The sequence below is a fragment of the Ovis aries genome, chromosome 18 (genome assembly GCF_016772045.2).
Source record: "Ovis aries strain OAR_USU_Benz2616 breed Rambouillet chromosome 18, ARS-UI_Ramb_v3.0, whole genome shotgun sequence".
In the NCBI taxonomy this organism is placed as follows: domain Eukaryota; kingdom Metazoa; phylum Chordata; class Mammalia; order Artiodactyla; family Bovidae; genus Ovis; species Ovis aries.
This window is the reverse complement of record NC_056071.1, coordinates 29,814,708-29,825,576: the sequence shown is the minus strand read 5'-3', so window position 1 is coordinate 29,825,576 and position 10,869 is coordinate 29,814,708.

Sequence of the window (10,869 nt, the reverse complement as noted above, 5' to 3'; positions counted from 1 at the left end):
TGGTTGGAGAAGACTCTTGAGAGTCCCTTGGACTGCAAGGAGATCTAACCAGTCCATCCTAAAGGAAATCAGTCCTGAATATTCATTGGAAGGACTGATGCTGAAGCTGAAACTCCAATATTTTGGCCTCCTGATGCAAAGAACTGACTCATTTAAAAAGACCCTGATGCTAGGAAAGATTGAAGTGGGAGGAGAAGGGGATGATAGAGGATGAGATGGTTGGATGGCATCACTGACTCGATTGAGATGAGTCTGAGTGAACTCTGGGAGTTGGTGATGGACAGGGAGGCCTGGTCTGCAGTCCATGGGGCTGCATAGAGTCAGACACAACTGAGTGACTGAACTGAATTGAACTTTATATAGTCAAGGTATATGAACATGGGTGTCTGTTTTAAGGCTTATGGTTCACGTTCACTATCTTAGGAAACAAAGTTATAACTTTTTCTTAAAATATTAGCTATAATTTATTTTTGAGACTTTCAACAGGGAAAGAAAGCCTACTTAACATCATTTCTGTGTGAAAGTGGTTTATTATTCAAATATTTGTTGGAAGGTTAATATTATGATTTATTTATAGAAATGCATAATAAAGGAAAGAATGATTTTTCCGTACTTGACCAATGGAGAAGCTCATATAAAAAAGAGGAGAATTATTTTGAGGAGTGCTCAGAATATCCAGTTTAAACAAATTCATGAGGCAATTAGAGTAAAAAGATATTTTAGCTATCTCTTGTCTTGATTTGCATTATAATACTCAACTAAAAATTAAACTTTTAGTAAATTAGAAATTTCAAATTTAACATATTCTAAATTTACAATAGAATTCTAGAATTCGTAAGACAGTCAAAATCTGCCTAAACTGAGGATTTATAATCATGTGTCACAAGAAAAGCTGAACAATAGTAAATAATGACTTGCTTGCCTGCTAAGTCACTTCAGTGGTGTCCAACTCTTTGCAACCCTAAAGGGAGCCCACCAGGCTCCTCTGTCTATGGGATTCTCCAGGCAAGAATACTGGAGGGGGTTGCCATGCCCTCCTTCAGGGGATCTTCTGACCCAGGGATGTAAACCACATCTCTTCCGTCTCCTGCATTGGTAGGTGGGTTATTTACCACTAGCGCCACCTGGGAAGCCCTCAAATAATGACACCGTAATAAATTTTTTGTTACTTGGCCTCTAAAAACCTCTTGACTCATTTATAATATGGGAATAATAATAAGACTACTATAGAAGTTTATTATGAAGATTAAATTAAATAATATGCATTTAGAACAGTAGCTGGCATGTATGGTAAAGTGTTCAATAAATGTAAGTTTACATTATGTGGGGAGAAAAGCAAAAGATGGTTGTGCAGAAGGAACATAGTAAGTACCTAGGAAATTCTTTGCAGACAGAATGCACGTGGAGGTGGTTTTTATTCTAGGCCTACCTACAAGGCTCTGTGGTTTCTGCCCATTATCCTAAGTACACTAAACTAAAAAGAAATTCATAGGCTGCAGCTTGAGCTTTCTTTCATCAATTGCTCCACTTAGGATCAGGCCTTTTCACACAGAAGAAAAGGCTTTCTGGGTCCTCTTTCACTTCTCACAGTCTCTATGTGGATTGGGTGCCAAGAATTCTGTTTCAAACTGAATGGGCACAAATCAGACACATTTCTTGAGTCAGGTTGGAATTTAATTGTTTTTAATCAGAAACTTCTGGGAAGTGTACAGAATGAAGAGTTCAATGGGATCTTTCCAGTGTTATGAAGTTCAACATAGAATAAAGTTTTAAGTTTCAGAATGTGAATAGAGGGAACACCTCAGGATTGATTTCTCTAAAACAATTTTGAAAAAAAGAAAAGAAAAAACTTTTATTACATTTTAAATTTTAGCTTTAGTTCTGGGCTTTGAGGCAGTACATGAAAAAAAAAAAAAAAAAAGACTAATGTCCTCAACTCAGCTTTGCACATATTGTTCTCCAATAAGTACAATGTAAAATTTGGCCAGCTCCTGATGTGATTCCAATTACAAAATGTAGGACACAAGATATTATGGAAGTTCTTCTGAACCCAAGGTCTCCCCAGATGGAGGCTTTGAGGCAAAAGAAATCTAATGATATCTTAAGAGGAGATAGACTGAACAGCATAAACGTGAACAGCACCAGAAGGTCTGGGTTTTATCTTCCTTCAGCCCCTAAGCAGATCTCTTTCCTTTACTGGCCCTTATTTTTCATTTGTAGGAAAATGATTAGGTTAGCTCAGAGAATCTTACTTTAAGATCTTTGCCTGTAAGGTGGATCATAAGTGGTATGATAATCACAAAATCCCGTGCAAAATTTTTTGCACAGTAGATTTCTGGAGAGGAGGGCTATAGTTTTGCTTTCTTTAGCGTCTCAAAAAAATTCAGATGGTAGCACTTGTAGAAGTCTCAAAGCAGCTCTTCATCTCTTAAAATAAATAATTTTATGATCTTGGCAGTTAGGATTGTTAGGAAGCAGATTAAAGACCTACGTTTAAGAGAGGCAAGACTGATCCATTTTCATTAATTGTAATTAATCCATTTTATTTAGTGAAAAATAAATATTTAAAATAAGCAGGCTGTCAATAAAAAAGGCATTATGAGAATCCAGAGGTCAGCTTTCTTGCCCTATAAAAGCCATAGTACATAGCAAATATGTTTGTTTTTTTAATTTACTCATTTGGCTGCATTGGGTCTTAGTTGTGGCACACAGGAGCTTTGTTGTGTCAGGCAAAATATTTTCATTGCAGTGTGTGGGCTCAGTAGTCTTGGCTCATGGGCTTAGTTGCCCTGCTGCATGTGGGATTTTAGTTCCCCCATCAGGGAACAAACCCGGTCCTCTGCTTTACAAGGTAGATCCTTAACTACTGGACTACGAGGGCAGTCCCGCAAATATGTTTTTATTTGTATTTTTGAAGTATAATTTACATACAACAAAGTGCACAAGTCTTACATGTACAGCTCAATGAGTCTATACATATACAAACCTGCAAAACCTGCCCATCGCCCCATAAGTCTCCCTCCTATTCCCCAAATATCACCTCTGCCAAACATAGTTACTATTCTGACCTCTGTCATCATAGGTAAGTTTTGCCTGTTCTAGAACTTTATGTCGATGGCATCATACAGGATGTAAAACTACTAGTCATATACCCTTCTGCTCTGTTGGGAAGCAGTATGGTGCCAGGGAAAGAGGACAGACAATTTTGGAATCAGAAGCACAGTGCTTGAATCAGTCTCTATAGCTCACCCACTTTGTTATCTTGAACAAATGACTTAATCTTTTTAAAATTCTGTAAAAAAAAAAACAAAACTGTAGTAATAAAAACCTGTCTGGTAAGTCTTATGCTGCTGGTGCTAAGTCGCTTTAGTCGTGTCTGACTCTGCGCAACCCAATAGACAGAAGCCCACCAGGCTCCCCCATCCCTGGGATTCTCCAGGCAAGAACACTGGAGTGGGTTGTCATTTCCTTCTCCAATGGATGAAAGTGAAAAGTGAAAGTGAAGTCGCTCAGTCGTGTCCAACTCTCAGCTACCCGACAGACTGCAGCCCACCAGGTTCCTCCGTCCATGGGATTTTCCAGGCAAGAGTACTGGAGTGGGGTGCCACTGCCTTTTCTGGTAAGTCTTATGAGAGTAGCTTATTAAATACTTTATGTAAGGTGTCTGGCTCACTGAAGGGGCTCAAGTTTGTTTAATTTTCCTTTCCTTCTCCCTAGAAAATTTCTATTCCACCTTCTAGATCCTGGGTCTAGGAGTGCTTCCTAAAGGAGGCCTTTTCTAACTTCCTACCAAGCAAAATTGCTATTTTCTTGGGTCTCTTTATTTCATTATTGTGCTTTGTATGTTCCCCTGCTATAGCATTTAGCACAGTCTACTGTCAGACATGACTAAACAAAAACAACAACTGTACCTATTTGTTGGTATTACTACAAGAATTTGAGAGTCTTGAGGTCAGGAACTATGTAATTTCACCTGTATTTCACCAGTGCCCTTACTAATAAGAGAAGTTCAATAAATTTTTGTGGAATAAATTAATTCTGGCATTCTTGTAGAAGTATGTACTGTAGATAGCAGAATTAACTTTGAAACTATTAAGAGAAAGAATGTATAGATTTTGAGTTTATTAAAATGTGTGTTTCAATGATTAGTGGCTTAAAAAACAAAGCAATACTTAGTATACATGGTACAGACACTGTGTTAAAGGTGCGTTTCCATGAAAATAAGTGAAATTTGGCACAATAAACAAATTACATGGAAAGGCTAACAAATGGAATGAATTTGTAGCTTTTCCAAAGTTGGAAGACACAAGACAAAGGAATAGACTACAGGGCAATGAATGAAGGAGCAACCTACACTGAATGGTTACACAATTAGGGGCATTTTGTTGGTTGTTTAATCTTTCATTAGTCTTTTGAGAAGAGAAGATGTGGAAATTCCAGGGTTACAATGGAATCTTAGAAGATGACACAAAATATGTAGGTGGGTGGGTGTCATGTTAAATATACTTAGAATATACTTTCATTTCTAAGGAGTATCTAAAGTGTGTGTTGCTGTTCAGTTGCTAAGTTACATCTGAATCTTTGTGGCCTCTTGGACTGTAGCACCCCAGGCCCCTCTGTCCTCCACCATCTCCTGGAGTTTGCTCAAACTCATGTCCATTGAGTCAGTAATGCCATCTAACCATCTCATTCTCTGCCATCTCCTCCTTTTGCCTTCAATATTTCCCAGGATCAGGGCTTAAGTAGTCATAAAATTGTAATAACCTGTTAGACATAATTGCAACAAATTCAATTTAACTGTTTCTTATTGAATGCGATTTCCCTCAATTAAACAAGGATCTGTCCCAATGATCAAATGTAATGATAGCTCCATCCTGAAGTTGAAGCCATCCTCTACATCCGGCAATTCACATTTATGGCCCTACAGCAGTTACACCCATCTCTGGCCCTAAAGGCAGCCTAAGTGGACAGATATTAGAGTGCCTTCCCTGACTTACTCCCTGCACACATAGAGTGACCATACGTCCTGGTTGACCTGGCATAATTATTAATCCTGTCCACTTTCACACTCAAAAATATTCCGAAATGAATTGACAAATTTTGTCACCTTACCTTTGGGCCTCACACACAAACTGTCCAGTCCTCTCTCAGCCCCCTCTCCCCACATCCCATGTTTTATTAAGCCTCAGAACCCTTTCCCACACTCTTTCCCTCAAGTTCTCATCAATTAGTCCTTGAAGTGTTACTCAAACACATCAGCAGTAAACATCAAGAATGCAAAGCAGGAAGGGATGAAAGTTGGTTAAAGAAGGCAGTGAAAGAAGGAGTAAAAAGAGGAGGAAGACTGTATACTAAAGTTTTCTTACAAATTATCATGAAATTTATTTTCTTTTGGCATTGCGAAACTAGTTTTGAAGATGGTTTTGTGAGAGGAAACCCCAAACAGAGTGCCTTCTTTGAAAGCAGAGTGACTTCTTTGAAAGACGCCACTTCCCGAACCTGTAAGTTTTGGAGTGTTTATGGGAACAAAACACAGGATTGCTTTGTAAGCACATCAGGCATTCGAGACTTACGTGTTGTCAGATCTGCTGACAAAGAGAAAAACGTTCCTACGATTGCAACTCCGTACAAGATGCTGTCTGGGGGCGCTTGTGAGAAATTTGCGCCTCTTTTTTTTTTCTTGGTTCATTATCTGGACACGTTTGAAGTTGATTGCTGTTAAAAAAAAAAAAAAAAGATTTGTCCTACAGTGTAGTACAGAAACAAAGAGTTACACAAGTATGGCATGAGTACTTATTTATTTTAGGGAAATCACTATATACAAATAAACAGAGAAAAAATGATCGGAAATCCCATTCTTTTAAAAAATATATTTTTTGTTTTTAGTTGTGCTGGGTCTTTGTTGTTACACGTGGGCTTTCTCTAGTTGCACTGAGCAGGGGCTACTCTCTAGTTGAGCTGTTCCGGCTTCTCATTGTGGTGGCTTTTCTTGTGGAGCACAGGCTCTAGGGTACACGGGCTTCAGCAGTTGCGGCACATGGGTTCACTAGTTGCCTCTCTTGGACTCTAGAGCTTGGGCTCGGCAGCTGTGGCACATAGGCTTAGCTGGGCTGCAGCATGTGGGATCTTCCCACACCAGAGATCAAACTGTGTCCCCTGCATTACAAGGCAGGTTCTTAACCACTAGATCACCAGGAAAGCCCAGAAATCCCATTCTTATAAATGACTACTATAAACGTTGGTGTTGAACTTTACAGAGGTTTTCTGTATGTATTATATACACTTTTAAAGGCAGATACATCTTATGTAAAAATAGTATTAAAAAGGAAGCTGCTACTATCAATAAAATAGCTCAAGAAAGCCAAGGAGCATAGCCCAGAATGACCTACAAGGTCTAGAGACCCTTAAAAATCCTCAGCAAGTATCCACATTCCATTTCAGAAATATTGATTTATGAAATAATAATAAGAGCAATATCATAACTTATGTCCAATATAGAGCTTAACATACAGAAAGAATTGTAATATATGACAACAGCAGCAGTAAGGTATGTGGTGGGTAGTAACTGTAACTAAAGGTTTCTAAAATCTTTGCATTGTTCAAGAGGTGGTGAAAGTCCTAAAGAAGTTTCCGTAAGTCAAGGATGCATATTATAACCTGTTTTATAACACTGAAAATCAGTAAGAGAATGCATAACTAACAAGCAAGCTAATAGAGGAAAAAATAAAATAATAAAGAGAAATATTTTAATTTTAAAAAGGCAAGGAAAGAGAGAAAAGGGAACATAGAATGTACTGGATAGGTTGAAAAGAAACCATAAGATAGTTGGTTTAAGCCCAATTCTCTCAGTCACTGTATCAAATATGAATGGAATAAATACTCCAATTAGAAAAGCAAAAATTAAAGACTGAATGTAAAACTTCAAATATTTGCTGCTTTCAATAAATATACCTTAAGTATGAAAACACAGTGATGCTGAAAATAAATGAATAGAAAAATATATATCTGCAACCAGTAATCAAAAGAACCCTGATGTTGTTATACTAATATCAGACAAGGTAGTCTTGATGATGAAAGGCTTTAAAAAAGGTAAAGATAACATTTCATAATGTTAAAAGCTCAATATTTCATCTTTCTTAGGCACACAGTGCTCTTTAAATTTGTAGAATATCTGAAGGTGATTGATTTCCTTTAATTTTTCATTTTTGATAAAATGATACAGATGTTCTCATTTAAGTATTATATCTTCATCTCATAAAAAGGTAAAAGAATCCCATAGGACCTTTAGAAATCATAAATTTCTGTTTATTGATTTCATAAATCCATATTTATTTAGAATTAACCCCATATTTATCCTAGCAATTCTGGTAAGAGAGTCATAGTGAAGACCACTTGGATGCTAGAGTAGAGCCACATCTGTAGCAGAGAATTTTATTGAGCAGAGAGTTATACTCTATTTTAACCTTGAAAATCATCTACAGTTGTGCTATTGTGCCTTGCTAAAGAGTGAACATTTGCCTATGAAGACATTTGTGAGGACAGGTCTCTATCTGCTTTTACCTTAAACCAACAGTCACTGTATGGTACTGTATTCATACAATGCACAATACATGAGTCTGAGGATCAAAGAGAGGAAGTAGGAGGGCCAACTCACCATCACTCCCAAAAACTCATTTGAAGAGTTTGTTCTTCCTGGTCCCACAATGTCTAGGTCCTTTGCTTCTGTAGTTCTCAGATTCCGGAAAGAGTACACTTCCACCAGGGAACAAAGAATCCTATTTGACTTAATACTATGACTGCCACCTTGCCACTTTGGGGGTCTTTGTGCCAGTGAAAAGGAGCTACTACCTTGTGGGGGAAAATGACTTTGCTAATCACGAGGAGGTGGACCTGTTGCTATGTATGGAGCAAGCAGGAATATTTGGCACTTGGGTGATCCAGTAAGGAACCTCTTGATATTCCATGGTCAGTTTTAAATGTAAGAGGAAAAATTCAGCAACCATGACCTGATAATGGCATGATAATCAGGAGCTCAGGATACACAGGGATGAGGATTTAGGCAACTCACTGGACAAATCACATTTGGTTGTTGTTCAGTTCCTGAGTTGTGCCTGACTCTTTGCAACCCCATGAACTGCAGCACTCCAGGCTTCCCTGTCCTCTACTGTATCCTGGTATTTGCTCATATTCATGTCTCTTGAGTAGGTGATGCTATGTAACCATCTCATTCTCTGCCGTCCTCTTCTTTTGCCTTCAGTCTTTCCCAGCATCAGGGTCTTTTCCAGTGAATCAGCTCTTCACATCAGGTGGCCAAAGTATAGGAGCTTCAGCTTCAGCATCAGTCCTTCCAATGAATATTCAGGTTTAATTTCCTATAGGATTGACTGATTTCATCTCTTTGCTGTCGATGGGACTCTCAAGAGTCTTCTCTGGCACCACAATTCAAAAGCATCACTTCTTCTGCACTCGGCCTTCTTTATGGTCCAACTCCCACATCCGTACATGAATGACTACTGGAAAAACCATAGCTTTGACTAATGGACCTTTGTCAGCAAAGTGATGTTTCTGCTTTTTAATATGTTATATAGGTTTGTCATAACTTTGCTTCCAAGGAGCAAGCATCTTTTAATGTCATGGCTGCAGTCACAGTCTGCCATGATTTTGAAGCCCCAGAAAGGAAAATCTGTCACTGCTTCCACTTTTGTCCCGTATACTTGCCATGAAGTGATAGGACCAGATGCTATGATCTTAGTTTTCTGAATGTTGAGTTTTAAGCCAGCTTTTTCACTCTCTTCTTTTACCCTCATCAAGAGACTCTTTAGTTCCTCTTCTCTTTCTGCCATTAGAGTGGTGTCATTTACATATCCATGGTATCATCTGATGTTTCCTAGAGATTGTTGATATTTCCCCCAGTAATCTTGATTCTAGCTTGGGATTCATTCAGCCTGGTATTTCACATGATGTACTCTGCATAAACGTTAAATAAGCAGGGGGACAATATTCAGCCTTGTACTCCTGTCCCAATTTTGAACCAGTTAGTCATTCTATGTCCAGTTCTAATTGTTGCTTCTTGACCCACATAATGGTTTCTCAGGAGACAGGTAAGGTGGTCTAGTACTCCTGTCTCTTAAAGAATTTTCCACAGTTTGTTGTGACCCACAGAGTCAAAGGTTTAGTGTAGTCAATGAAGCAGATGTTTTTCTAGAACTTCCTTGCTTTCTCCATGATTCAACAGATGTTGGCAATTTGATCTCTGGTTCCTCTGCCTTTTCTAAACCCATCTTGTACATTTGAAATTTCTCAGCTCATGTACTGCTGAAGCCTAACTTGAAGGATTTTCAACATAATCTTGCTGCTGCTGCTAAGCAGCTTCAGTCATGTCCTACTCTGTGCGACCCCATAGACGGCAGCCCACCAGGCTCCCCCGTCCCTGGGATTCTCCAGGCAAGAACACTGGAGTGGGTTGCCATTTCCTTCTCCAATGCATGAAAGTGAAAAGTGAAAGTGAAGTCGCTCAGTTGTGTCCAACTCTTAGGTACCCCATGGCCTGCAGCCCACCAGGCTCCTCCATCCATGGGATTTTCCAGAAAAGAGTACTGGAGTGGGTTGCCATTGCCTTCTCTGTGTAATCTTGCTAGTAGGTGAAATTAGTGCAATTGTACAGTAGTTTGAACATTCTTTGGCATTGTCCTTCTTTAGAACTGGAATGAAAACTGACCTTTTCCAGTCCTGTGGCCACTGCTGAGTTTTCCAAATTTGCGGGCATGTGAGTGCAGCACTTTCATAGCATCATCTTTTAGAATTTTAAATAGCTTAGCTAGAATTCTGTCACCTCCACTAGCTTTGTTTGTAGTGATGCTTCCTAAGGCCCACTTAACTTCACACTCCAGGATGTCCAGCTTTAGGTGAGTTGACCACATCATGGTGGTTATCCAGATCATTAAGATCTTTTTTGTAAGACACAGTTCTGCGTCTTCTTGCCACCTCTTCTTAATATCTTCTGCTTCTGTTAGGTCCTTACCTTTTCTGTCCTTCATCAAGCCCATCCATGCATGAAATGTTCCCTTGATATCTCCAGTTTTCTCAAAGAGATCTCCAGACTTTCTCATTCTATTGTTTTCCTCTAATTCTTTGCATTGTTCATTGAAGAACGCCTTCTTATCTCTCCTTGCTTCTCTGAAACTCTGCATTCAGTTGGGTATATCTTTCCCTTTCTCCCTTACCTTTTGCTTCTCCTCTTTCTTTGGCTATTTGTAAAGCTTCCTCGGACAGCCACTTTGCCTTCTTGCATTTCTTTTTCTTTGGAATGGCTTTGGTCACTGCCTCCTATACAATGTTATGAACCTCCATCCATAGTTCCTCAGGCACTCTGTCTACCAGGTCTAATCCTTTGAATCTGTCACCTCCACTGTGTACTCATAAGGGATTTGACTTAGGTCATATCTGAATGGCCTAGTGGTTTTCCCTACTTTCTTCAATTTAAGTCTGAATTTTGCAATATGGAATTCATGATCTGAGCCACAGTCAGCTCCAACTCTCGTTTTTGCTGTCTGTATAGAGCTTCTCCATCTTTGGCTGCAAAGAATATAATCAATCTGATTTTGGTATTGACCATCTAGTGATGTCCATGTATAGAGTCAGCTCTTGTGTGATTGGAAGAGGGTGTTTGCTATGACCAGCATGTTCTCTTGACAAAACTGTTTGCCCTGCTTCATTTTGTACTCCAAGGCCAAACCTGCTTGTTACTCCAGGCATCTCTTGACTTCCCACTTTTGCATTCCAATCCCCTGTGATGAAAAAGACATCTTTTTTTGGCATGAGTTCTAGAAGATGTTGTAGGTCTTCATAGAAGCCTTCAAGTTCACCTTC